This window comes from Bos mutus, chromosome 11 (assembly GCF_027580195.1).
Source record: "Bos mutus isolate GX-2022 chromosome 11, NWIPB_WYAK_1.1, whole genome shotgun sequence".
In the NCBI taxonomy this organism is placed as follows: domain Eukaryota; kingdom Metazoa; phylum Chordata; class Mammalia; order Artiodactyla; family Bovidae; genus Bos; species Bos mutus.
In genome coordinates, this window is record NC_091627.1 from 16,810,217 (window position 1) to 16,837,758 (window position 27,542).

The following is a 27,542-nucleotide window of genomic DNA, read 5'->3' on the forward strand; positions in this document are numbered from 1 at the left end:
TGAGTTGGGTTTGAAAGATGAGAAAGGCTTTTTAACCACATGCTCCCCCCATGATTCTAAGACAAATAAGCATTTGGAGAATATTTGAGAAACAGAACACAGCAAAATGAAGAAAATAAAAATTACCCATAATTACAGTGGCCCAGAGGCAACTGCTAGTTCATTTCATGCATATTTCCAGGAGTGCATATTTTTAATAGAATTGAGTTCTTACTCAATTTTATTTTCCACATAGCTTCTGAAGGATTTTAAAACCAACGGGCATTCTTATACTTTAATGAGAACAGCCAGTTCTTGACAATTCACATGAAAAGATGAGAAGAGATTCAATGGTATCCTAAAAGCCTCAGTTAATTTGGAAAAAAAAAAACACACCAGATTTGGGTTTTGAATTGTTTACAAATTTGATTACGAATGTGAGTACAACTCGTGTTCTGGGAATTCACTTTATCTAGAAAATATACATATAATAATAAAAACAAAAGTTCTCTGGGCAAACTCATTCCTGGAGGATCTGGGGAAATGAACAAAAAAGTGATTTATTATTTTAATCCGGGCCATCTCGGCTTGTCCTTGTCTGATTCTACCCTCAATTCCCATGTGTGAGTTTTTTCCACCCCAGCAAGCAATTTTCCCATATCAGCGTGATGTCCTGCTGCTGCTGCTGCTGCTAAGTCACTTCAGTCGTGTCCGACTCTGTGTGACCCCATAGACGGCAGCCCTTCTGCTTCAGCTCAGTTCTGACACTCTTTACTTGGAGGTAGCATCAGACCCAAGTGGCACTAGTGGTAAAGAACTCGCCTGCCAATACAAGAGATATAAGAGACTCAGGTTCAATTCCTGGGTCGGGAAGATCCCCTGGAGGAAAGCATTGCAACCCACTCCAGTATTTCTGCCTGGAGAATCCAACGGACAGAGGAGCCTGGCGGGCTACAGTCCATGGGGTAGTAAAGAGTCAGATATGATAGCACAGCACACACCCAGCATCAGATCCTATGGGTTAGGGGCTCAGTACCACCAGAGGGCACCTTACTTCCCCATCCCCAATACAGATGCCCATCACAACTGCAGGTTATCATCTGTGCTTCTCACTGACTGACCAGCTATGTCGAAGGGTCCAAGAACTCCCTCCTAGGGTTGGATTAATCTGCTAGATGAGCTCACAGAACTCAGAGAAACACCGTACTTACTAGGTTACCCGTTTATTATGAAAGGATGCAGTTTAGGAATAGCCGCTGGAAGAAAAAATTGCAGAGGGCGAGGTGTGGGGGAAGGGTACAAAGCATTCATGCCCTGTGGAGGGGCACCAGTCACTCTGAATCTGCACCTGTTCACCAACCCAGAGGCACTTTGAACCTGGTCCCTTTGGGTTTTATGGAGGACTCATTCTGTAGCATGACATCACTGGTCACTGGTGATTGCACTCCCCCTTCTGGAGGTCTGAGGTTGGGACTGAAAGTTCTAACGCTCCAATCTCATGCCCTGGCAATCACCCTCCACCATAGGTGGCCTAGAGCCTGCCCAAAGTCTGCTTTGTACCATAGTAAAAGACCTCTGTATTCATGTCATTGAGAGAGGCTGGGACCTGGGACCAGGAACCCTTTGTCCCCCTCCTGGAGAGCTTGCACTCGGACCAATGTCTCCTAGGGCAACAGGATGTGAAGAAACTAGAAGGGGCTAAAAGCAACTGTGACTTGCACAACTGGGGCAAACGACGGACACAATACACAAAGGCCAATGTCCAGCTGCTGCTTCCATAGCTGGGAGAAAACAGGAGTGTCCTGTGCGTGACCCCTGCAGGCAGCACCCCCAAGGGGTGCACTGCCCATCCAAGCCACCCCCTCCTTCCTGACCCACCCGTCTGCCCCCATCCTCATCCTATTTAAGAGACCAGCTCATCCCCTTTGGGGAGTGAACGAGGGAACTTGTTACTTGTCTTCACTCCCTCCTGCTGCAGCATGAGTCCCCGTAAAGCCCCACCTGAATTCCTCATCTGGCCTCTCAGCAATTTTTATCGACTAGAATCTTGGAACCCAGGGCAGTACCATCATCACTTAGGAAATTCCATGGGTTTTTGGAGCTCTGTACTAGGAAGGAGGGTGAAGACCAAATATTCATTTCTTATAAGAGTGCCAGAGAATTGATGCTTTTGAACTGTGGTGTTGGAGAAGACTCTTTGAGAGTCCCTTGGACAGCAAGGAGATCCAACCAGTCCATCCTAAAGGAAATCAGTCCTGAATATTCATTGGAAGGACTGATGCTGAAGCTGAAGCTCCAATACTTTGGCTACCTGATGTGAAGAGCTGACTCATTAGAAAAGACCCTGATGCTGGGAAAGATTGAAGGCAGGAGGAGACGGGGATGACAGAGGATAAGATGGTTGGATGGCATCACTGACTTGATGGACATGAGTTTGAGCAAGCTCCAGGAGTTGGTGATGGACAGGGAGGCCTGGCATGCTGCAGTCCATGGGGTTGCAAAGAGTCAGACATGACTGAAAGATTGAACTGAATTGATAAAGCATATCTCACCTTGAATCCCCATTTGTTCTGTGTCTGAGTAGACTGGCCTCTACTAGTCAATTCTTTCTTGGGGTTTGCTTTGTAGTGAACTTTGCTAGAACTCCTTCCCATAAGATGTTACAAGACATGTGTGTGTGTGTGTGTGTGTGTATGTGTGTGCGTGAAGGGGGAGCTGTGTATTTTTACAAGGTAAAAAATACACCTTGTCGCTCCTTCCAGCATAACTCAGATGTCACTTGACTGCAGTCTTGTCTGCACCGCCCTGACCTGTGGCATGTCAGCTCTGGTGGCCTTATTAATTCACCACTGACTGGGGGCCCCGCAAACAACAGGCATTCATTTCTGAAGGCTGGAAGCCCAAGATCAAGGTGACAGCTGAGCCAGCTCCAGGTAATGAGTTCCTGCTGGCCTGCCCTCACGTGGCAGAGAGACTGCCAGTCAGTAACACTGGGGAGGGTGCCCAGGGCTCCAGGCTCTGAGAGGGGCTGCTCCCCATGCCTCTTCACTCCCAGGAGACCCCGACTCTGCATCTTTGGGTTTTGCTCGGTTGGTGTGTGCTTGTTTGCTGGAGTCTGTGGCACCTTCTCTTGATAAGATGTTGTGACTGTGTGTCTTCTTTCGGGGAAATGAGACGAGGCCTTACCCCGAGATCCTGTGATAACACGAGATTCTCAGAAATACAGCCTGATATCTAACATTCATCAACACATATGACATGGGAGAGGAAGGAAAAGGGGAGATAGAGAATTGATACAGATCTTCATACACATGCCAGAGGGCAGAAGAGGGAGAAGGAAGCTGAGTTCTTCCATCCTAACTTGGCGATCAGTCCTGGTGCCAGGGCCACAGACACGGAGAGTGCGGGGAGTTTGAGAGCTCAGGTCAGGCACCCACCCTGATCCAGACGGAGTCATGGAGGAGACACCAAAGCAACAGCCGGGAACCGAGTTCCAAAATATTAGAAGAGGACCCCAGACTGTCCAGGGATAGAGCACTTCACGGGATTGAATAAGCTCCTTAAAATAAAGTAGCTTTAAAAATCATAGCAGAGTAAGAGTTAAATACGAGCAGGTCAGGGCTTTTCAGGATGCACAGAGGTAAAAAACCCACCTGCCAATGCAGGAAACATGGGTTTGATCCTGGGTCGGGAAGATCCCCTGGAGAGGAGGGCAAGACAACCCACTCCAGTATCCTTGCCTGGAGAATCCCATGGACAGAAGAGCCTTGTGGGCTACAGAGAGTCCATGGGGTCACAAAGAGTCAGGCACGACTGAGCGACTAAGCATGCACGCACAAACAAGTCAAATGGTTCTTGCTGCTGCTGCTGCTAAGTCGCTTCAGTCGTGTCCGACTCTGTGCGACCCCATAGACAGCAGCCCACCAGGCTCTCCGTCCCTGGGATTCTCCAGGCAAGAACACTGGAGTGGGTTGCCATTTCCTTCTCCAGTGCATGAAAGTGAAAAGTGAAAGTGAAGTCCCTCGGTCGTGTCCGACTCTGTGCGACCCCACGACCCCATGGACTGCAGCCTACCAGGCCCCTCTGTCCATGGGATTTTCCAGGCAAGAGTACTGGAGTGGGTTGCCATTGCCTTCTCCGAAATGGTTCTTAGAAGCAAACAAACAAAAGTCTCCAAAGGTCTCTCACCAGTGACATTACTGGTCACTGGTGATTGTACTCCCCCTTCTGGAGGTCTGAGGTTGGGACTGAAAGTTCTAACGCTCCAATCACATGACTGGGCGCCCTGGCAATCACCCTCCACCATAGGGGCCTTCCCACCTCCCACCAGTTCTATTCTTACTCCCAGGTTCCCCAGAACTGTCCATCCACAGGTGGTACCCAAGGCCCCGTGGATCCTGGCTCCCGGGACCCACTTCCACCCTCATTTCCAGTCCTCACCAAACCAGATGAACCTCCTGATGAGCCCTGGCTCCGTCTGTGTGGCTGTGCTGGGCTCCTCCCGCACGGCCCTGTGTCCAGGGGTCAGCCCCCCAGGGAAGCAGATCTGACACCTGGTGTTTGCTGGCAGGATGCTCTCCAAGGGGCTCCCAGGGAGAGTGGGGAGTAGAGGGCCTGGGATGAGGCTGAAGAGAGCTGCAGCCGCTGGGACTCTTCAGGACTGTCTGGAGTTAAGGCAGCTGGGCAGGCCTTTAATTCCCAGTGGACCAATGATCAGAAGCACTGCCTCCAGAAATCTGGCTGAGGTAGCTTCCTCTGGCAAAAGATGATTCCCAGGAAGTGAACTGTTGGTACCTGGCATGCCAGCAGCCCGGGGTGAGCCTCTGGTTCTGTAGGCAGATCTGGTCAACAAACCACAGCATCAATCTGCCGAACCTCACCCAAGCCCTGTGCAGAGGACGGAGCAGCCATTCCGTGCACCCTCAGCCTATATTTTAATGACCTGTAAGACTTTACAGATGGCTTTCCTGGTGGTTCAGCTGGCAAAGAATCTGCCTGCCATGCAGGAGACCTGGGTTCAATCCCTGGGTTGGGAAGATCCCCTGGAGAAGGGAAAGGCTACCCACTCCAGTATTCTGGCCTGGAGAATTCAATGGACTGTATAGTCCATGGGGTCACAAACAGAATGGACATGTGGACACAACTGAGTGACTTACACAACAAAAAAAAGACGTTACAGCACATGGTCACACCCCAGATAAAGGAGCTCCTCCTGATGTTGCCTTCTGCCTCTCTGATCCTCAGTTCCTTTCAGGTTTTCATGTTCACCGACAGCTGGCCATTTGCTTCAAACAGAGGTTCATCTAAGACTTGATGACTTACTTTCCTTCCCTGACACTGCGCTTTGACTTTCCCTAAGACCCAGGAGAGTGACTGTGACTCGACAGCTCAGTGGGTCCAGAAGCTGCCTATCAACGCAGGAGACGTAGGTTTGATCCCTCGGTGGGGAAGATGCCCTGGAGGAGGAAATGGCAACCCACTCCAGTATTCTTGCCCGGAGAATCCCCATGGACAGAGGAACCTGGTGGGCTACAGTCCATGGGGTCGTAAAGAGTTGGACATGACTTAGGGCTTCCCTCATAGCTGAGTTGGTAAAGAACCTGCCTGCAATGCAGGAGACTTGGTTTTGATTCCTGGGTCAAGAAGATCCCCTGGAGAAGGAAATGGCAACCCACTCCAGTATTCTTTCCTGGAGAATCCCCATGGACTGAGGAGCCTGGCAGGCTATAGTCCATGGGGTTGCAAGAGTTGGACACAACTGAGTGACTTTCACTACATGTCACTAGCGACTAAACAACAGCAAAAGCAGTATGGAGCAAATGCATGAGTAAGTATAGATTAGACTCCCATAGCTTAACACGGGCGTGTATGTCTCCTGGGAATTGTCCCCACAGGAGACAATCCAAGGACTCAGGCTGACCTCGCTGTAGAGTCCAACCATCGCAGTGGGTGGCTGTGTGGTTACTGTAATGGGGACCGGCCAGGCCAGTTAGAGGTCTTGAAATTCCTCTCTCTGTCTCAGCCCAGAAGTGACAGTCTTGCTGATTGTCTAGTGAACGAAACGAGTCACATGCCCCTTCCTAACTGCAAGGGGCTGGGACCTGTGCAGTAGCACATGGGTGTTCAGTGAGCATCAACTTTCTGCCCATAGTTAAGTTCATCTAATGTTGAATATAACTTAATCACTCCTTGAGAGTTGGGGAAACCTTTTAAAATTCTGTCAAGCCACAAGGGTCATATCCTATTGATTATTCCAGAAAAGCAATGTAGTAAAACTGAATTGGCCAAGAACCTGGAGTAACAGCAAGTAACAGCACCGTGTATGTCACTAGTTGGCAGTGAACTTGGGAACTTCAAGGACCACTTTCAACCTCAGTGTTTCTGTGTGTGACATGAAAAGATGAGATGAAACTTTCTCTCTGGTCTAAATGTTTATGTAGCATCCATGGCCTTTGCATCGGAGCCATGTAGAAGGACAAGTTAGCAGAGAACACTAGAAGACAAGATACACCTATTTTATTCAACAAATATGTATTAAGTGCCCAGAACCTGTTCTTACTGTGCTGGGCTTAGTGGTGAATAAGAGAGAAAATGTCTCTATTTCCTGAGAGGTGTCTGGAAAATATTTTTGCTCTTTTACTAGCATGGAAATCTTATGAGCACATACTCTACGAACTTTAAAGAAGGCAATGGCAACCCACTCTAGTACTCTTGCCTGGAGAATCCCAGGGACAGAGCAGCCTGTTGGGTTGCTGTCTACGGGGTTGTACAGAGTCGGACATGGCTGACGTGACTTAGCAGCAGCAGCAGCAGCAGCTATGACCTTTGATGATGTTTTTATTTTTGTTATGAAATTATTCTCTAAATTGTAGTCACACATGGGCACTGTCTAGCTGTTTGTTTAGTGAGCTGGGGGGTGCTGAAACAAAATACTATTGGCCCAGTGGCTTAAACGATGGAAGTTTACTGTCTCACAGTTATGGAGGCTAGAAGTCTGAGATTAGGGGGCCAGCAAGGTTTGTTCCTCCTGAGGGCTGAGAGGAACCTGAAAGCTGTTCCAGGTCTTCTCCTAGCTTCCAGGGGTCAGGTGGAATCTTCGGTGATGCTTAATTTATCTCCATAAATTAATTTATCTCCATCCCTTCATGTTCCCAGAGTGCCCCCTTTATGTATCTGTTTTGAAATTTACCCTTTGTTTTTTTAATATTTGTTTCTAACTTATTTATTCAGCTATGCCAGTTATTAGTTGCACAACTCAGGATGAGTTGTGGCATGAAAACTCTTATTTATTTTTTTTTATGAAAACTCTTTGTTGTGGCTTGTGGTACCTAGTTCCCTGACCAGAGGTGGAACCCAGGCTCCCTGCATTGGGAGCATGGAGTCTTAGCCTCTGGACCCCCAGGGAAGTCCCTTGAAATTTACCCTTTGTATGAAGACACCCGTCATAGTGGATTAGGGCCCACTCTTCTCCAGTACGTCCTCAGTTCAGTTCAGTTCAGTTGCTCGGTCGTGTCCGACTCTTTGCAACCCCGTGGACTGCAGCAAGCCAGGCCTCCCTGTCCATCACCAACTCCCGGAGTTTCTCAAACTGATGTTCATTGAGTCTATGTCCTCACTGAGTCAGAATGTCCTCATCTGAACTAATTCCATCTTCGAGGACCTTATTTCCATACGAGTTCATGTCAGGAGGAGGGGTAGGCTAACACTTTAACCTGTGAATCTGGAGACATAATTCACCCCTGAAAGTGAAAGTCGCTCAGTCGTGTCCGACTCTTTGCAACCCCATGGACTATACAGTCCATGGAATTCTCCAGGCCAGAATACTGGAGTGGATAGCCTTTCCCTTCTCCAGGGCATCTTCCCAACCCAGGGATTGAACCCAGGTCTCCTGCATTGCAGGCAGATTCTTTACCAGCTGAGCCACCAGGGAAGCCCAAGAATACTGGAGTGAGTAGCCTATCCTTTCTCCAGGGAATCTTCCCAACCTAGGAATTGAACCAGGGTCTCATGCACTGCAGGTGGATTCTTTACTGAATGAGCTATGAGGGAAGCCCAACTCACCCCTAGCAGCGCTCTTTCTACGTGTTTATAAGGATGAATTTCCCCCTTTCCATGTGTTATCTTTCCTAAATTTTATTTTTTCTTCCTTAATAATTGTGGGCAGATTCTTTACCATCTGAGCCCACCAGCGAAGTCCTATGAAAGGCTGAGGGCAGGAGGAGAAGGGGGCAGTGGAGGATGAGATTGTTGGATGGCATCACCAACTCAATGGATATTTTACTACAGACTTCGGGAGATAGTGAAGGACAGGGAAACCTGGCATGCTGCAGTCCATAGAATTGCAAAGAGTCAGACTCGACTTAGCAACTGAACAACAACAAGGCTGGGAAAGAAAGAGAGGAGGTGTTTGTGGGAATGGAGGCAGGGGTTGGACAAGAAAAGCTTTCCCAAGAGTCCCTGAGAGCAGCAGAGACTTTGCATCACTCTGAGAGGTGAGGAAACTTGCAGCTTTCTAGCCCACCTGGGAAGCTGGGCCCCTGGAAGAGAAACTGAGCGTAGCCTGCTTGGAAGGGACCCAGGACTCAGGGAAGGAGCTGCTAGATATATAGGGAGATGGGCTGAGCATGAAGGGTTACACCCTAGATCCCAACACCGTAAAACCCCCAGGGACCTGTGGGCCTCCAGGGAGAGACAATCAGAGCAATAGTTGACATTTAATTGCCTGCTTCTCTCCAGAAATAAGGAACTGAATTTAAGGCAATTTTAAAAATTAAAGAAATGTGAATGTTTTGGACTTTCAGAATGTGTGATTATGAACCCATGCAAACTCCACTGCCTGAAAAGGTTTAAACTTAAGCCACCGAATGAATCTTGATCTTCACTCAGTTTTGTAGCTAGAGAAGGAACTTCCTGATGGACTTCCATTTCTCCAGCCTCTGGACCCTTTGCTGGGGCATTGACTCCCTGGCAACAACCTAGCACAAAACCTTGCCCTCAGTAGATAATCAACAAGGGGCTTCTTCAGAACGATGAGTCATGTTGCCTACAGGCACAAGCGCTTAGCAACAGTGGGTATTTTTAAAAATGAGCTTGACACAACAAACGTCTGGGTGAGACGGTTGACAGCCATGAGAGGAATGGACTGAAAATCAATCAGTGATGGGTGGATGTGACCTTGAGAGATGCAGGCAGCTCATTGGAGAGAACTAGGAAGGACACAGCTCAGGGCAGAGGACTCATCTACATTTACTGAGCACTTACTATGCCCAAGACCCTCTGGAAACTCAATAGAAAATTTACTTCATTTCTCATCTACAGACTCTTATGACCTAATAATCAGACAGTAAATATTCAAAACATGAAGTCTAACAGATGCCATGGAGACAAATGAACTATTACACAACTCCAGACATCTGGAGATGGGGAGCAGTGATGGGTTAGGAAGACTTCATAGAGAAAAGTCTTGAGACATGAAATTCAGGGCATGGCCTGCTGCAAACTGTGTTATCAATGATGATGTCATCTTTCCCCGTCGCCCCAACAACAAGCAGGTTAACAAAGACAAACAAACATGGGAATGACCTCACACACACAGTCACACACAGTCACATCACTGCTTAAGCACTTGCAAGAGACACAAAGGCTCAATGACACAACTGGATAAGAGGTTGGTTTTGTACATCAACCCTCTCCTTGCCAACCTCCCCCCTTCCCCCTCCCCCAGGCTTGATTCCCACGCCCCTGGTAATCTACAGAAGCATCTGCATCCTTGTGGACACATTCATCACTTCCCCGGATACTTGCTCTCATCCATCCATCCCTTCATTCATAAGCAGTATCACACAGTGCTTTCCTGGCTCCACAACCCCTGTACAGAAGGGCCGAATATATTTTCTGTGAAGCTCAGGCCTTTATGCAGAACCATTTTCATCTTCTGGTGAGAGGCTGGGGTAACCAAGTGTCGTTAGAATTCTTCCCATTGTGCCTTCTTTCTTGAATGATGACATTTATACAAAGAATTTGACAGAGACATCAGAAGCGCTCATTCATATTTGGGGAGGAATTCATATTTAAGAAGTTACCAGAATAACTTCTCAGTGTAGATGAGACAGATTTATTATTATTATTATTTTTAAAGATGTGTATGTAGTAGGGAAAGATAAATTATGCAGTGTCACGATAGCTAATATTGTAGTTTGGGGGGAAATGAGACAAAATACAGCTAAGGATTATGAAATCCTTAAAATTTTCCAGTTATGTTGAGATTGCTCTTTGCTTATTTTCCTTATTTAATCCCTGCCAAGATCTCTATGACCTCTATGACCATTAGTAGTTTTCAGATAAGAAAATCAAAACACAAAGAAGTTAACTAACTTGCTCAGTTAAGGTCACTGGACCCATTAGGTGATGGTACTAGACTGCAGAGTCAACACTGGAGGGTGTGGTGTTAAGGACGAAAGCGGTGAGGGTGGGTTTTCCCATACTTCGGGAGAAGAATCTATGTATTGAAGGGGGCATTCTTTCATACCCATCAGTAGGTCTTGTTCAGGTACGCATGCTGGAGACAGAATTAAATACCTGTGTAACTTCTAGTTATTAGGGGGAGTGGCAAGGAGAAATCTTACAGGAAAATTATACCTTCAAATACCTTTGGCTCTAACAAGCTCGAAACCGTAAGGCAGAGGAAGTCAACAGCCCAGAACTGGAACTCGGGAATCCACAGAGCCGAAGGACCAGACGAGCCCGGGGCTCCATCCGTCCAGCAGGTCAGGTACCGGGAGGCAAAGACCTTTGGCGCGTTGATGAGATGCTAGCTTAGAAAGGCCCTCAGCCTTTACGCACGGTCCCCACCGCCAGGGCATGGAGCCCAGGCTCCGGGAGCCCGGATCTGGTCCGAAGCGGCCCGGCCGGTTCTCTTTCTATCGCCGCGCTAAGACTGTTTTGGGTCCCCCATTCCTCTCCCAGCTTGCCGGTCTTTGTGCCCCCGAGCGTCGACATCAGGGCCCTCGTCTTCTGGCTGCCACCTAACCGAGGCCGCGGCGTTCCTCCGGGCAGCTTGAGGTCCGGGAGGTCCTGGGGGAGCCTGGGTCCCCGCTGGCCTCGCGCGGGCGGCAGGGGGCGCTGCGCGCCGGGCGGGGCGGGGGCCGAGCCCGTGCGCCCCGCGTCTTTGTGCCGCGCGGCGCCGCCGCCCAGTCTCCCCCCGCGGGCCGCGCGCCCCGGCTGGAGGGCGGGCGGGAATAAAGGGCGGCTCCGCGCGGGGCGGCGCGGACAGCCAGCCTCGGACCGCGGACCTCGGTGCTCGGAGCCCCGCCCGCGGCCGAGCAGGAGCGGCGGCCCCCACCCCCCCGGGCCCCGGACGCGCGGGATCAGGTGGGTGACGCGCGGCCCCTTTGTGTCGGCCTCGCCCGGGCGGGCGCGGCCGAGGGCCCCGGGGGAGGTGGCCGTGCCGAGCGGATCCGGCGGCGGCGACGGCCAATCCATCCCCGCCAGGGGCGCCTTCCCGGCCCTGCCCTTGGGTGGCCAGGGTGCCGCCGCGTCCCGGCGCTCCGGCGGGTCCCCGGGGCGGCGGGGGCGGCCTATGGGGTCCGGCTGGGGCGATCCGGCGGGGCGCGGGCAGGAGGCGGGCAGGTCAGCCCGGCCGCGGTGGGCCGGCGCCGCGTCCTCCGGGGTGCACATCCCGGCTCCCGGGACCGCGGCCGCCCGCGTCCCTCCAAGCCGTCCCCTCCCCAGGGGCGCGCAGAAAGTTGTCTGCCACCCCCCACCCCCCATCCTACCCTCCAGCAGGCTCCCCAGCTCCCCTGCACTGTCCTGGGCACCCAGCTCTGGGCCTCCTGCGAAGCTGGACGATCAGGTCCCGAGGAAGAAGGGGTTACTCACTGCGCCCTCATCATCTCGTAGATGTCCAGCTCCAAAAGTTCTCTCTCCCTGCCCTCTTCCCAGCGAACAGGCACAATCATCATAAAAAGCCCAGTCAACAAATAGCCTGTGCTGGCCTCCTGCCAGGCCTTAAGGCTGGGTGAGGGAACCCAGAGGACTATCCCCAGGGGGTCCTGTCCTGGGATCTGGTCTCCGAACTGGAAACAGACTCAATTCTTGCTTTGATGGTGGGAAGGAAGCCCTTTCCCAGGAGTGGGGCCTGGGGATCTGATAAGGACGCATTCCAGGCAATCTGGCCAGGGGCAGGGCAGATTAGCCCTGTGGATAAAGAAAGTGTGAGATCCAGAGAGCAAGGTGAGGACTGCCTGCCTGAGAACCCTGGGACTTCCCAGGAGGGAGAGGCCGGGGAAGGAGGGTCTGGACTGCTGGTGAAGACGGAATTGAGTCAGAGCTTGGAGGTGGGACAGGTTCTGGGTGGCCAGAGGGAACTGGCCAGAGGAGGAAGGGAGAAGGGACACAGATGTGTACCTTGACCTTACCCTCGGACGTGCAGCCCGTGTGCTCCTTGGATGTGGTCCCTTTGGGATGGTGCCGAGAGCAGGTTCTCAGGAGAGGGAACTGAGATCCCCTTTTCCTAGTCTTCTAAGGGTTTCTAGTGCCTTTTCAAATCTTACTTTTATTAGTTTCTAGAGAGTGCAAAGGAATTATGACTAGTGTGGTCAGATAGGGGTAGATGGTGAAATGTTGAATTCCAGGCCAACCTATGGCCTTGATCCTGTGGCAGTGGGAGCCATAGATGGTTCTGGATGGTTCAGAGAGTGGGCTGGACCCCCACTGAGAGTGGGGAAGGTGGCTGTGAGGGGTGGTCTGTTGTGGAAGGTGTGGCTTGTAGTCCCCCTGGTACTTCTCATCAAAGGTCAGGCAGGGCTTGAGAACCTCAGGAAGAAGCAAGATGCAAACAACCTGATTTTAATGGGAGGGGAGTTTTCCAGATCCAGCACCATTGGAGTTCGGAAGTTTGTGTAAAACGAAGCTCTGGTTCAAATGTCAGGATCCTTGGAAGGGAAACAGGTGAACCAGTCAGATGCTGGGGGTAGAGCTGTGGCCAGTGGGTGATGGTGTGGGCTCCCAGGGGCCTGAAAGATGTGGGTGTTGAGACCTGCACGAGCACTTTCAAACTCCTGTGCTTTATAAGCTTGTCCAGCGCCCTGGCTTTAATCAAGTGTGCTCATCGCACCCAGATCCTTGCCCAAGTACAGGGCTTGGCCTGTGGACTCCATGTGGTTTGGGACTCGGAAGGGACCTCCCACACTTCAGTGGACGCTGCTGGCATTCAGCGGGATGAATGTGCCATTCGGCCAGACGCCGGGAGCCACGTCGCCTGTGTTTTCCACTGTGGTTCATGGTTTGGCCCCACTGCCTTCTTTTGTGCAAATTTCACCTCCCTCTTAGGAGCCTGTCTCTCTCTGGTGTGGAAACAGGGAAAGTCTGTCCACACGGAGAGTGAGCATCACAGCTCACTGGTCATCACAGATCCCCAGTCCAGCCGCCCATTGTGACTGAGGACACTGTGGACTGGAGGGGGAGGTCAGGGGCGCGGCCACAAAGAGAGCCGTGGCCAGCTTGGGCCCAGCACCAGCCCTCCTGATGGTCTGCTGTTCTTTCTCTGGCTCCATGCTTAAACTGGAGGATGGAGACGTGTCTGCTGCCCTTGGGGTCTGCTGGTCTGGAGCCACTCCAGGTGATTCTTCCAGGGGATCTGGTCAAGCGAGGACCTGCCCTGGGTCCCTGGGGTGTGGACAGTCAGGGGCAGCCAGGAGGCTGTGAGTAGAATGGAATACTTCAACGGAAGATGGACCCTGTCGACACTCACTTGGGGGAGTTTCCTACCTTCGAGGTCCAAGGATTGAGTTGAAGGTTCTTTTCTTTGAGATGAAAAGTCATCTGAGGTCATCATTTCTGGAAGCAGTCTCCTCTCTCCTTTGTTTCTGCATCACTGACACTCATGGACACCTTTTCTTAATTAGATGAAGAAATTAAATGGAAGCAACTGTTCATATACCTGCTGGGGAGTTCGGCTGAAGGACAGAGCCTGTACAACTTTCGAACCCAGCTCTGTGACCTTGAGCAAGTGTCTTAACTACCTCGTGTGGCCCCAGTTGACCCCCACTGTGGAACTAAGATGTTGGTCTAAATGATCGTCCAGATCTGGATATAAGAATGTGCTGCTTTAAAGGTCTCTTCCAGGAGCATCAGTCTTTACAATGCAACCATCTTTAAGAAATTTTGCAAGATAAAAAATTATATATATGTAAATATTTATATATATGTATCAGTTTCAGACAAATGGTTTTCTTCAGAGATGATAAGTTGAGAGATGGGGCTTTGAAGAGGGTCATTCCTTGATGATGAGAGTCTGTATCTTCTTTCTTTCCTGGAGTTTAAAGCCTGGATCTGATGGTGTTTCCTGATTAGCCTGTAGGTACAGAGAGAGCAGGACTTTCTCTAAGGAGCAAACTGATGAGCTGGATAGAGTGTTACGAGAAAAATAAGTTCCTGGCTGGCGTGATGAACTGTGCCAACTAGGTGATATGCAGTTTCTTAGGGTCTAACTTTGGAAAACCAGGAAGCAGTGGATGTTCATTTAGCCTTTCCATCACCAGGTGCTGATGGGAAGTGCTCTGAGTGCTGTGGACCCAATTCTCAGGTGGTCCGTAGAAAGGACAGGCATCACTAACTTACCCGATCTACAGGGGAGGGGAGAGGCTTAAGGAGCCCTTATGGAGTCCAAGGCCAGGCACTTGGTACATGCTAAAGCCAGCGTGGAACTCAGAGCCCCTTGGAAAAAGGGTATATTCCCTGTCCTTGAGGAGGCTATGATCTGGGCGTTGGGAAGCAGCCAGTCACAGATTGTTCTGGCTCTGGGGTCGGTACGCACAGTGCAGGGGGGCATGGTGAGGAGTTTGCCCGCTGGAGCTGGTGAGGCAGGCTGGGTCTTGAAGACGAGTCCCTGTTGGCAGGCAGATGAGGTCAGGGTCACAGGCTGGGCCCGAGAGCAGCAAGAAGCTGCCTGGGGGTGCAGGGAACTTCGGGCTGGTGTAGTGGGGCTGTGCTGGATTTGTCCTGCTGGGGGGTGACCCTGTCTCTGAATCCTGTTCAAAGCAAGACCCCCCAGCTGCAGCAGCATTGCTGTCACTTCTGGAACCTTCTGGATGGTCCCATCAGCGAGAGTTCTTTGGTTTTAGTGCCTCTGTCCTTTTTTGTCTCTCTCCCACCCCCCACCCCCCACTCTGCCAGTTTGCTTGTAGAGGAGAGGGTGTCCCGGGAAGATGAGAGGAAGCCCAGCTGCAGCCCAGGGTCTGCTTGCTCTGTCTGCAAGGTCACCTGAGCGAGGCTGCCGTGATTCCCCAGAGGGTGGCAGCCCGACCTGGTGGGCAAGCACCGAGCTGGAAGTGCAGCCTCTGAAGGATGCCAGTGCAGCTGGGGTCATGCCTGTTCCTGCCAGCTCTGCTCTGCAGGCCAGGACACGGCAGACCTGCTGGGGCAGAGGATTCCAAACCAAAATACTGACTCTATCTCTCAGGCTAGGTTATCGGTTAAACAGGGCTTCACGTCTGTCCTTGGAACGCCTCCCCACAGTGGTTGACCTGGGACATATTTTAATTTCCAGAGGGTCAGTTTTCAAGCAGACCTTTGAAACGGGGCATGTTTGATGTTGGGGTACCAGCGTCTAAAGGTGATCTGGAGGGAGGTGGGACTGTGCCAGCTGCACCCAAGGAGCAGCAAAGACTGCCTCTCAGATTCCCACTGACCTGCTAGCCTCACAGGCAGGCAGGGAGCCATTCCGTGATGCTCTGTCTCTTGCATCTGGGAAGTGGTTCCCGGACCGTGGCAGGTGATATGTGTGTCCTGCTACCCACCCTCCATGGTTGGCTCCTCTGCAGTTGCTCCGTCATTCCAGAGTAGCCCTGCCAGCCAGCCCCTGCGTCCCCCCTCCCTGGTGAGGCTTGTCCATGGAGGGGTAGCCTTCAGGACAGAGAGGCTCTTTGCTCCCCTAGCTCGTGGGTGGAAAGTGTGCAGACCTTTGTGTTAGGGGCCTCTTCCACCTGAAGGTAAATCATCTCTTCATTGGGTGTCCCAAAGCCAGAATTATTCAGGCGTGTGTCACATCCTGGGACAGTCTTTGTTCCTTCTCTGTGGTGTCTCTCCTCCACTCCCCGCCCCCCTCTAGGCTCACCACTGACCCAGAAAGTTGACAACTTTCTGGCTGAGACACCGCTGCTCATGAAGTCACAGCTGTGCCTCTGGAGTGAGGCTCTGTAAGTTTCTCCTGGGTTCCAGCCCGTCTTTCCATGTTGATCTCTTCGCAGCCTCCACACTTAGACCCTGAAACATTCTCCCTCCGCCTCCAGGTGTCAAATTCCTAATGATCCTTCCAGGCTCCGCAGGCATATTGCCTTTTTCTTAAAGCTGTGGAATCACCGATGTGGGGGCCGTGGAGGCTGACTCCTCCAGCAGTGGCGTCTTACAGAGGAGGAAATGCAGGCGTGGAGCAGAGAGGGAAGAACGCAGGCCCGGGAGCCCCGTCAGGCCCCTTCCCTTTCCAGCCCGAGCATCTGTCTTCCTCCTGCCATGAGCCGGGAGCCTCTTCTCTACCAGGTGTTTCTATGGCGACTTTTTTTCAGAACCTGCAATTGCACTTAAGCTCTCTAATCTAATTTTTCTGTAACTTTATCCTTCCTTTACTAAATTGCAAGCCCTACAAATGTAGGGACCTATTCATTTTAACATTCCCTCAGTGCCCGTCATGGTGTCTCTAAATGCATTTTTGCTCCATGATTGAATCCATGGGAAAGAAACCGGGTCCAGAAGGGAACGTGGGGTAGGTTATTGACGAGGAGATGGGATCCCGGCTCGTGTTCTGGTCTCCAGCAGGATCTGAACAAATAGAGACGTGCTCTGTCTTTGGGGAGGTCCAGCCACAGAGCGGGACACCGCAGGACTGTGTGGGGCCGAAGTGGGTGGGGTGTTGGCTTGTGGTGCAGGGATGCACCACAAGACCCAGCCCACGGGTGGGCCTTCTGGGATGTCGGGGGGCGGGCTGGACAGTCCCGAGCCACCTGGACATGGGGGCAGGCACCCCAGTTCCAGAGTTAGGTGGCAAGCCTTGCATGGACCAGTTGGAGGGGGCCAGGGGGCCTGAGCTCCGTAGCGCAGGGAGGTCGAGACAGGGAAGGGGTTGTGCAGGGCCCAGCCAGGGAGACTTGATGGGGGGACAGTGACCCCACTAGGGCCCACCCAGGTGGGTGTTATGGGAACTCCAGTGAGGAAATGACTGCTGGGAAGTGGGGTGAAGGTGGGTAGACCTTGAAGAGGGGTCACTGGAGAAGGGGGTGCCCTGTGCTGGTGTGGGAGGGGGCAAAGAGGATGTGTTCATGAGGATATCGGGGAGCCTGGGCTGGGGGTGAGTTTCCATTGGCGTCATGAGTCTGAATCTTTCTAACGAGAGGGAGAGGTGCTCTAGGTAAAGAGGTGGTTAGATTTTCTGGAAAGAGTGTTTTGCAGAGAACGTGGTGGGGACCCTCGCTTCACATGGATGTGCAGAGTGGTCAGAGGGTTGGTGCAGCCAGGGTGTGTGATATGACCCACGGCAGTGATCCTGTTCTCTGTCCCCAGGGAGTCTGTTTCTTGGGTGTCTTCCCCTCTCCTTCTGTGCACGGGGCCAGTTTGCATCCAGAAGCTGGTGGTAGGCTGTGTATTCCAGGAACAGCTTTGCTCTGGCAAGTTTTGAAAGTCTGCAGAGACCCTGGGCAGGGGGGCGGGGGGCAGCTGTTTGTTATGCCATTGAGAACAGAAAGAAACAAACAGTCCCATAAATTAATTTTCCCTGACACCCTGATTGCCACACAGTGCTTCTTGGTACCACACGCCCTGCTCAGAACAGTCCTAGGAAATGGAACAAAAGAGCTCCCTGCAGACTTTCAGAGCTGGGCGCCTTGGGATAATTTAAATTTGTTGGCGGGAACTGTGTATTTCTTCCTAATCGCTTGGCAGGGTGAGGCGGTCCCAGGGCTCCTGTGGACCAGACAGAGCTGGCTGTCCCTGCTGGGAGCTCAGTCTCTTCTTTCTTCTTTATGTCTCCACTGAGCCTTAGCTGGGGGCCTTGAGAACTGAGATGGGCTGGTTGTGGGAGGCAGATATGGGTGGGCCAGATGTATTAGAAGGAAGAAAAATAGGATCTTTATTACGTCAGCTCCTGGGACCCTAAGAAATTACCTCCGTTTCCAAGTTTATTTTCCGTCTAACACTCTCAGTCTCACTCACTGCTTCCTTCCTAACTTCTCTCTTGTCTCCAGGCAGGGAGTGATGCTATAGACCCAGGGTTTGTGTGCCCCCAAATTCGTGTGTTGAAACGTAATCCTCAGTGGGATGTTGCTAGGAGGTGGGGACTTTGGGAGGTGATGAGGGCGGGGACTTCACGAATAGGGTTGTTGTTCAGTCACAAAGTCATGTCTGACTCTTTGCGACCCCATGGACTGCAGCACACCAGGCTCCTCTGCCCTCTGCTATCTCCTGGAGTTTGCTCAAACTCATGTCCATCGAGTCGGTGATGCTGTTTAACCATCTCATCCTCTGCTACTCCATTGTCCTTTTTGCCCTCAATCTTTCCCAGCATCAGAATCTTTTCCAATGGGTCGGCTCTTTCTATCAGATGGCACAGGACTGGAACTTATTAGCACCCATCACTTCGTAGTAAATAGAAGGGAGAAAACTAGAAGCAAGAAGCAGTGACAGATTTTATTTTCTTGGTCTCCAAAATCACTGTGGACAGTGACTGCAGCCACGAAATTAAAAGACGCTTGCTCCTTGGAAGGAAAGCTATGACCAACCTAGACAGCATATTAAAAAGCAGAGACATCCCTTTGCTGACAAGGGTGGGTATAGTCAAAGCTGTGGGTTTTCCAGTAGTCACGAACAGGGTTAGTGGCCTTATAAAATAGACCCCAGGGAGCTCTCTAGCCCCTTCTCCGTGGGAGGACACGGCGACAGAACAACTGTCTTGGGCGGGAAAGTGGCTGTCACCGGACATTGAATCCACTGGCATCTTGATCTTGGATTCCCAGGCTCCTGATCTGTGAGAGGTGGGTGTCTATGTTTACAAGCCGCTGCATCTGTGGGATTTTTTATTAGGGAAGTCCGGATGGACTAAGATAGGCAAAAGTGTTTCATCACCAGTCACACTGGGGGTGAGACCCCACTGCTGATCATCCTCTGAGACCCAGGTAAGGTCACATTCCCAGATGCCAGGGCCTCAGAGTTCAGCATGTATTTTGGAGACACAGTTCAGCCCATAGCACGCATCTCCCAGTACCACGGAGTACATGTGCATATGTCCTTGTATGTTACTGTGTGTTTGGCCAGCAACGGAATACTCCCTGTGTTTGGTGACACGCCCCAGAAGGGGCCAGTTGCTGGCCTTGGGTCAGCTGCCCCGAGGACTGGGGTCTTTTTGAGGCAGCCCCGTTCTGTGCCAGGCCCTGGGGCAGTCGCTGGAGAGGGGCAGTTGGTGTCGGATCCATTTGTCTGCTTTTTAATCATGGAAGCCACTTTTTCTGAAAGTGCGTGGCTGTCTGTGTTCCTGTCTCATTGCTCTGGGCTGGGTGGCTCCTGGTGGGAGTGAGAGAAGACAAGGAAGCGAGAGATCGAAGGAGCAGGGAGGGTGGGACAGGACAGGACCGAGCTCCTGGCATTCCGCGTGGCTGGACTGCCATCTAATAATCGTCTTTGCTGCTCTTACCTGATCTTCTTTGAAAGACAGAAATCCAAACAGGGTGACATCCAGGCTATTGTGCACGGGGCTTAAATGTTCTTGGTATCTCTCCAGTGTGGTGCCAGCACACCCGAACCTCTGTGGGTATTTGTGGTTTTGGGTGAGGAGGGCCAGATGGCATCACTGACTCGATGGACATGAATTTAAGCAAGCTCTGAAAGCTGGTGATGGACAGAGAAGCCTGGCGTGCTGCAGCCCATGGGGTCGTAAAGAGTCGGACACGACTGAGTGAACTGAACTGAACTGAACTGAGGGCCAGAAAAGCACAGCCCTGTCCTGTTCATTTCTGATTCCCTCTAACACCTGGCACGTGGTGCCTGCTGCACAGTAGGTGCTCAGTGAATGTTTGTTGAACTTAGTAGGCATCTGTTCCCTTCAGAGACATTCAGGTCCAGAAACAATCTCATCCATTCATTCATTCTTTGTGTTTATTTCATTCATTCATTTGGCAAAACCTTTTTGGTCCTGGGGGTTCAAAGGCAGATTAAGGAGTAGACTAAAGGTGAGGGCATGGGGAGCGGGCAGGTAGGGGGCTGATGAGGCTTTTCTAGAACGTGAGAAATGGAATATTTCTTGCCTTATCAGTAAACAAGGATGCCACGGTCATCAGTGATTACAGCCCTCCCGTGTGAGCTGGTGAGCCCTAAGGGTACTCAGGAAGGAGAAGAATATGTACAATCTAACAGCCGTCGGATCGCAGCCACTCCACACGGGGAGCTCCCCGGGGAACCAGAATGTGAAAACACAGGATACTGGCCCCAGTAGCTGAGATGCAAATGAAAGGAATGATTGCGGTGAGCCCAGACTCTTGCATCTTCCCAGACGTGCACGAGCGCCCTGTATGCCTTCGTGCTCAGTCGTGTCCGACTGTTTGTGACCCCATGAACTGCAGGCTACCAGGTGTCTCTGTCCATGGGATTTCTCAGGTAAGAATACTGGAGTGGGTTGCCATTTCTTCCTTCAGGGCATCTTCCCAAACCAGGGATTGAACCTGTGTGTCCCGCATTAGAAAAACACTAAAATCCTTAACTTGGGATGTGTGGTTTTCTTTAATGAACAATAATCTTTTGATGTTTGGACTACCTGCCCTTTGTCGCAAAATTTCTGTGTAACCTGGCCCCTCCCCTTGCCTCCTCATAGCAGTTCTCTCAGGGTCACGTGAGATGCTGTCTCTCTGGCTTAAAGTCCTAATAATTCCCACTGAATAAAACATGACTCTCAACTCTTAGGTTGTGAGAGCTTCCCTGGTGGCTCAGATGATAAAGAATCTACCTGTAATGCAGGAGATCCAGGTTCGATCCCTGGGTTGGGAAGATCCGTTGGAGAAGGGAATGGCTACCCACTCCAGTATTCTTGCCTGGAGAATCCCATGAACAGAGGACTCTGGTGGGCTACAGTCTGTGGGGTCACAAAGAGTCAGACACGACTGAGCAACTAACACTTAAGTTGACAAACAAGATCAGTGATCAGCAAGACAGGTATCAATCTCTTACACTTTTGCAGTTTTGTAAATTTCAGTAACTTATATGTAGATTACATCATGTGAAATAACAGGTTGGATGACCTCACAGGCTGGGATCAAGATTGCTAGAAGAAATAGCAACAACCTCAGATAGGCAGATGATACTACTTTAATGGCAGAAAGTGAAGAGGAACTAAAGAGCTTCTTGAAGAGGGTAAAAAAGAGTGAAAAAGCTGGTTTTAAACTGAACATTCAAAAAACTAAGGTCATGGTATCTGGTTCTATCACTTCATGGCAAATAAATGGGGGAAAGGTGAAAACAGTGACAGATTTTTATCTTCTTGGGCTCCAAAATCACTGTGGACAGAGACTGCAGCCATGAAATTAGAATATGCTTGTTGCTTGGAAGAAAAGCTATGAGAAACCTAGACAGTGTATTAAAAAGCAGAGACATCACTTTACCGACAAAGGTTCATATAGTCAAAGTTATGGTTTTTCCAGTAGTCATGTACAGATGTGAAAGCTGGACCATAAAGATGGCTGAGTTCTAAAGAATTGATGCTTTTGAACTGTGGTGTTGGAGAAGAACAGCAAAGGGATCCAACCAGTCCATCCTAAAGGAAATCAGTCCTGAATATTCACTGGAAGGACTAATGTTAAAGCTGAAGCTCCAATACTTTGGCCACTTGATGCCAAGAGCCAACTCATTGGAAAAGACCCTGATGCTGGGAAAGATTGAGGGCAGGAGGAGAAGGGGGTGACAAAGGTTGGATGGTTGGATGGCATCTCTGACTCAATGGACATGAATTTGAACAAACTCCAGGAGATGGTGAAGGACAGGGAAGCCTGGCGTGCTGCAGTCCGTGGGGTCTCAAAGAGTGGGACACGACTTAGTGACTGAACAATAACAAGAAGTGTCAGTTTCATTCTAGTGAAAACAACCAGTTGGGATAGCTAGGAATTTCCATCCAGCGACATTGCTCACTCTCCATTTCTCCTCTCTGTGAAATAACTCCAGCTTAAAGGGCATGCTTTTTAATATGCTCAGTAAATATTTATCCAGCCCCCTTCCTTTGCTGGGTCCTGTGCTATGGAATGTGCAAGCGGGAGTCTTTGTCCTGAAATGAATGTGTCCTTCCTTCAGCAGAGTGGCTGGGAACGGTCTTATCTGTTAATACTTTAATCGCTCCTAGGATTCCTTTCCTTGGGCCTGCAGCCATGCTTCCTTGCTGGTGACCTTGTTTTCTTCCCCTCTCCAGCCTGCAGCTGGCCCAGACTTTCTCCAGGAGGACCTTGCCCACTGCAGAGTGCTGGTGGGAGGCCTTGGGCTGTGTCCCGGGGCCTTGCAGATAAGCCTTCTCCCTGGGGGTGCAGGCTCTCTTGCTGGTGCAGTAGGAGCAAACCAAAGGGGCTGGGGGTAGAGGGGAGAGTGGGCAGAGGGCGGGGCTCTTGAGCCCTTGCACTGCAGCCAGTCCCATGTGAACTGTGCCCCGAGTGTGTAAAGTGTCTGGTTTCCAAAATCTAGTGTGAAAAACAGAATGCAGATTATCTCAATAATAACGTTGAAGTTGATCACACGTTGAAATGATTTTAGTTTGGCTACAGTGAGTTAAATACTAAAATGAATTTCCTTTGCTTCCTTTTCCTTTTTTTTTTTTTAATGTGGCTCAGGGGTTAAAGTGTCTGCCTGCAATGCGGGAGACCCAGGTTCGATCCCTGGATCGGGAAGATCCCCTGGAGAAGGAAATGGCAACCCACTCCAGTATTCTTGCCTGGAGAATCCCATGGACAGAGAAGCCTGGTAGGCTACAATCCACGGGGTCGCAAAGAGTCGGACACGACTGAGTGACTTCACTTCATTCACTTCACTTCACCAGGACATTTAAAATTACAGATGCGGCTCTCAAGTTTCCTAGACTGACGATCTGAAGAAGGGACTTGGGGAGGTGCTTTTCTTTCGTGGTTCACAGACCCTGCGGCCAGCCCTGCCTGTTCTTGAGGCTGGCTGCATGGGGACTTGATGCAGCCAGCCCTGGTGGGCCAGCCAGGAGCGGGTCCAGGCCTGACTTGTGCAGAGTTCGTTGTCACCGGGACTGTTCTCTCTTGGGTTTAGTCCCAGATGCTTGACATTCCTGCTCAGCGGGGCCCATCCTCTTCTCAGCAGCCTGTGTTACTCAGATTCAACCATTCTGCTGGCTCCATTCAGTCCCAACACAGATGCAAGAGTCTGTGGATTTTTATGTCTAATGTGTAAAATGAGGGGCATGCTTTAGAGGAACTTAACATTTTTCTTTACCAAACTCTTTAGTCCTTGAAATCTGCCTGGACCCTGACCTTTTTTTGGTCCAGTCTCTAGGTCATGTCCTACTCTTTGTGACCCCATGGACTGCAGCACGCCAGGCTTCCCTGTCCTTCACTGTCTCCCAGAGTTTGCTCAAACTCATGTCCATTGATTTTGACCTTTGGCCTCAGGTTAATTGTCACGAGCCCTCCTGATTTTCCCATCCAAGTCCCACGTGTCTCACAGCATCCACACTGCTGGCCTTTGAACCTCAGCTCCGGCCGCCCGCTGTCCAGGATCCAGTCCAGCCGCACTCACCCCTGAATGCCCAATGGAGGCTGATTGAGAGAATCCTCTCCCACACCCGTGCCATCGTGGTGAATCCTGCTACCTGCTCCCGGCCCAGGGCCACACATCTTGCCCAGGGATGCAGGAGGGTGTTGCCTGCAGCTGATCAACTGCCCACCCAGGTGTCCGGCTCCAGCTGACCTCTTAAAGCTGCTGCCCTCATTCCTGGCCGTGGTGCCAGCCCTGTTTGCATCCTGGCTTCAGAGCCACCTGCTCTTTGCTCCTGCATCTTTGAGATGTGTCTTTTCGCCCACCTGTCCCTTCTCCGGCCTGCTGTCCTTGGCTGGCTGCCGTCGCTGGACAGCAGTGGTGGTCCAGGGCACTGCAGGGTCCCCCGCCCCCGCATCACCTGCTTTCCTCTGCATCCCAGGCTCGTCTCAGCTCCCCCGCTTTGGCACTGTGCCTGCTCCTGAGATCCTCCTGGCTCATCCCCCTGCTCCTCTTCCTGCCTGTTCCTGGGAGCACTGCGTGGCTCCTTCAGACCCCATCACATTCCTGATCTGCCCTGGCATTCATGGTAACGTGGAGTTGAGTCAGCTTGTACTCCTAGGGACAGCAGGCACAGTGCCTAGGGCCCGTGAGCTTTGCAATATTGAATATTTTAAAAATCCTGGAAATAAGCATTAGCTCCAAAGTATTAAAAAAAAAAAAGGCAAGACAAAAACCAAAAGCCTTCGCCAAAGAGAGTTGATGGTAGCACCTGTGTTGTGTTATGCTGACGAGATATAACCATGATTTAGTCAACTGGAAGTTAAGACACAGTGATGTAGGAAATCGTGTTTACCCTGAAATAAGCGTGCTTTTTAGTGTTTGGCTTGATTCGCTGAGGCCTCTGGGAATGAAACCTCCCCAAGTTAAGCACTACCCTCCACACTTCTTGCTTTCCCACCTCTGCCTGGCACCAGAAATGAGATGCAGACTTCCACATTTATTTGTCGCTCTCTTGGCTTAGTGACCCTGGCCTGTCACTCCATTTTGAATTCCCAGCCCAGGGCCTGGTACATTCTGCTTCACTATACTAAACTTTTAACTCATCTCAGTACATTAAATGGAGAAGGCAATGGCACCCCACTCCAGTACTCTTGCCTGGAAAATCCCATGGATGGAGGAGCCTGGTAGGCTGCAGTCCATGGGGTCGCTAGGAGTTGGACACAACTGGGCGACTTCACTTTCACTTTTCACTTTCATGCATTGGAGAAGGAAATGGCAACCCACTCCAGTGTTCTTGCCTGGAGAATCCCAGGGACGGGGGAGCCTGGCGGGCTGCCGTCTCTGGGGTCGCGGGCTGCCGTCTCTGGGGTCACACAGAGTCGGACAGAACTGAAGCGACTTAGCAGCAGCAGCAGCAGCAGCAGTACATTAAAAACATAAATAAGTACAGGACATTAAGATCCTGCTTGAAGATTTACATTTTGTTATTTTCTGAAACACTGCCTATATGGTAGTTTTTAAAACCACTGACATTTATAAACTGACTCCACATGACAAAAACCCTTAGATGAGCTGCTAATAAAAATAATCATTCAGAAGCTGAAAATGCAGTTTGTATGATTTTAGCTTAAATTGTATGTGGAGTTTTCCTTCCGTGGACCCTATGTGCTTAATCTGCACCACGCTGCTTGCTTAGACATTGATCTTGTTATTGTTTAGCTGCTAAATCGTGTCCACCTCTTTTGTGATCATATGGACTGTAGCCTGCCAAGATCCTCTGTCCATGGCATTTTCCAGGCAAGAATACTGGAGTGGGTTGCCATTTCCTTCTCCAGGGGTCCTTCCCCACTCAGGGATCGAACCGGCATCTTTTGTGTCTCCTGCATTTGCAGGCAGAGTCTTTGCCACTGAGCCACCGGGGAAGTCTAGACAATGTAACTACCATTTTGTTGTTGTTTGGTCACTAAGTCGTGCCCGACTCTTTGCAACCCCATAGACTATAACACACTAGACTCCTCTGTCCTCCAGTATCTCCTGGAGTTTGCTCAAGTTCATGTCCTTGAGTCAGTGGTGCTATCTAACCCTCTCATCCTCTGTTGTCTACTTCTCCTTTTGCCTTCAATCTTTCCCAGCATCAGGCTCTTTTTCAATGAGTCAGTTCTTTTCATCAGGTGGCCAAAGTACCAGAGCTTCAGCTTCAGCATCAGTCCTTCCAGTGAATGAATATTCAGGGTTGATTTCCTTTAGGATTGACATGTTTGATCTCCTTGCAGTCCAAGGGTCTCTCAAGAGTCTTCTCTAGCACCTAAGATTATATGATAGCAAATATATATCTTGGTGGTTAAGATAAAGGATATTTCTGTGTTAAAATTTTTTTAATTGAAAAACAATTCAAAGATAAACTAGCTACAGGGAACGTTTGCTAATACGATGAAGTGGGCTCTTCTGCAGAGCAGGAACCTTTGAAATATAAATTGTGTTGCCTCAGCAGAGGAAAGGAATTTCTAGGTCTAGGCTGGGGGAAGGGGTGACTGAAGGATAAAGGCATGACTTTTGTTTGCAGCTGCATAATTACTTCAAACAGTCGTACTTTGGAGAATTTTGCTTGGGAAAACGATACTGAATGTGGAGAAAAAGAAATGCTTTAGGCCCAAAGGCTCTTCATTTGTTTGTTCATTTTAAATAATAGCCCCAAATGGAGAACATCTAAATTTGGACAAGCAAATATCCTGCTCTAATTTCATAAGATTTTTGGAGATGGTGGGCATAGGAAAATATTTGTAATATATCACTAAGTGAAAACAGTTATGAGACTGAATTGTATGTACACCATGTGTACAGATATGGAAAATATACTGAAGACGGGAGTCCAGGCTCCTCCTATGGACTTTTTCATTTTCCTACTTTTGATTTTTAAAATTGTGGTTCTAATTTAATTTTATAGTGAAATTATTTCAGTTTAAAAGTGGTCTTACTTGTAAATTCTGCCCAATTTACAATGTGCAGACTCTTGCGACCCCATGGACTGTAGCCTGCCAGGCTCCTCTGTCCATGGAATTCACCAGGCCAGAATACTGGAGTGGGTAGCCGTTGCCTTCTCCAGAGGATCTTCCCAACCTAGAAATCGAATCGGGGTCTCCTGCATTGCAGGCGGATTCTTTACCAGCTGAGCTACCAGGGAAGCCTTAAATTCTGCACACCCTCCCCCAGCAGTTTATTGTTTCATACACAGCAAATATATTTCAGCAAATAACCTTGTATGTCAAGTGGATATTTTGCTGCCGGGGCTTAAAGAGAAGTGAGGGCGAATTAGTAAACACCTGTCCAGTCAGTTAAAGAGATAAAGCAATGTGAACACTGACATTTTCCCTGAAAGGGGACTCTTTGAGGCTTGCTTTTAGCTCACGTGCTTGCATCTGAGCAGTGGCGGTCAAAGTCAGGACCGTGACACTGGCCTCATGAAGTCCAGGCATCTGTGGCTGTTGTCACTGCTGAGCAGAGCAGAGCAGTACCACAAGGACAGTGGCTTGGAATCCTTCTCCAGACTTCACGTCCCATTGGAAACTTCTGGAAAGACCCTTAGCCTCTCTGTAAATGGTCCCAGTTTGTTCATGAAAACTGAGGCTAGTACTAGGGCTGCTTCTTTTACAGGCTCCTCTGAGGACTGCATACATTGCCAGTGAGAAGCTCTGAAGGAGAACATTCAACATCCATCAGAAGGCAGATGCACAAATAACCCTTCCGAGTTTCGAGAGCAAGGAGGCAGTCAGATGTAAGATGTGAGGCAGTGGTGAGGCATCTGGGAACTCGGACAGACACTGCCTAATGCACTT

The 27,542-nt window shown here is 50.4% G+C and overlaps 1 protein-coding gene across 3 annotated transcripts in view; it reads left to right on the forward strand.

Annotated features, from left to right (window-relative positions):
- The first annotated feature begins 11,152 nt into the window (after window positions 1–11,152).
- RNF144A (ring finger protein 144A) overlaps window positions 11,153–27,542 on the forward strand; it is a 128,095-nt gene continuing 111,705 nt past the window's right edge. The window contains exon 1 of one of the 3 annotated variants that reach the window (XM_070379076.1): window positions 11,153–11,349. The gene's annotated coding sequence lies outside the window, so the exon portion shown is untranslated. The remainder of the gene's footprint in view (window positions 11,350–27,542) is intronic. The other 2 variants (XM_070379077.1, XM_070379075.1) reach the window with 2 other exon arrangements.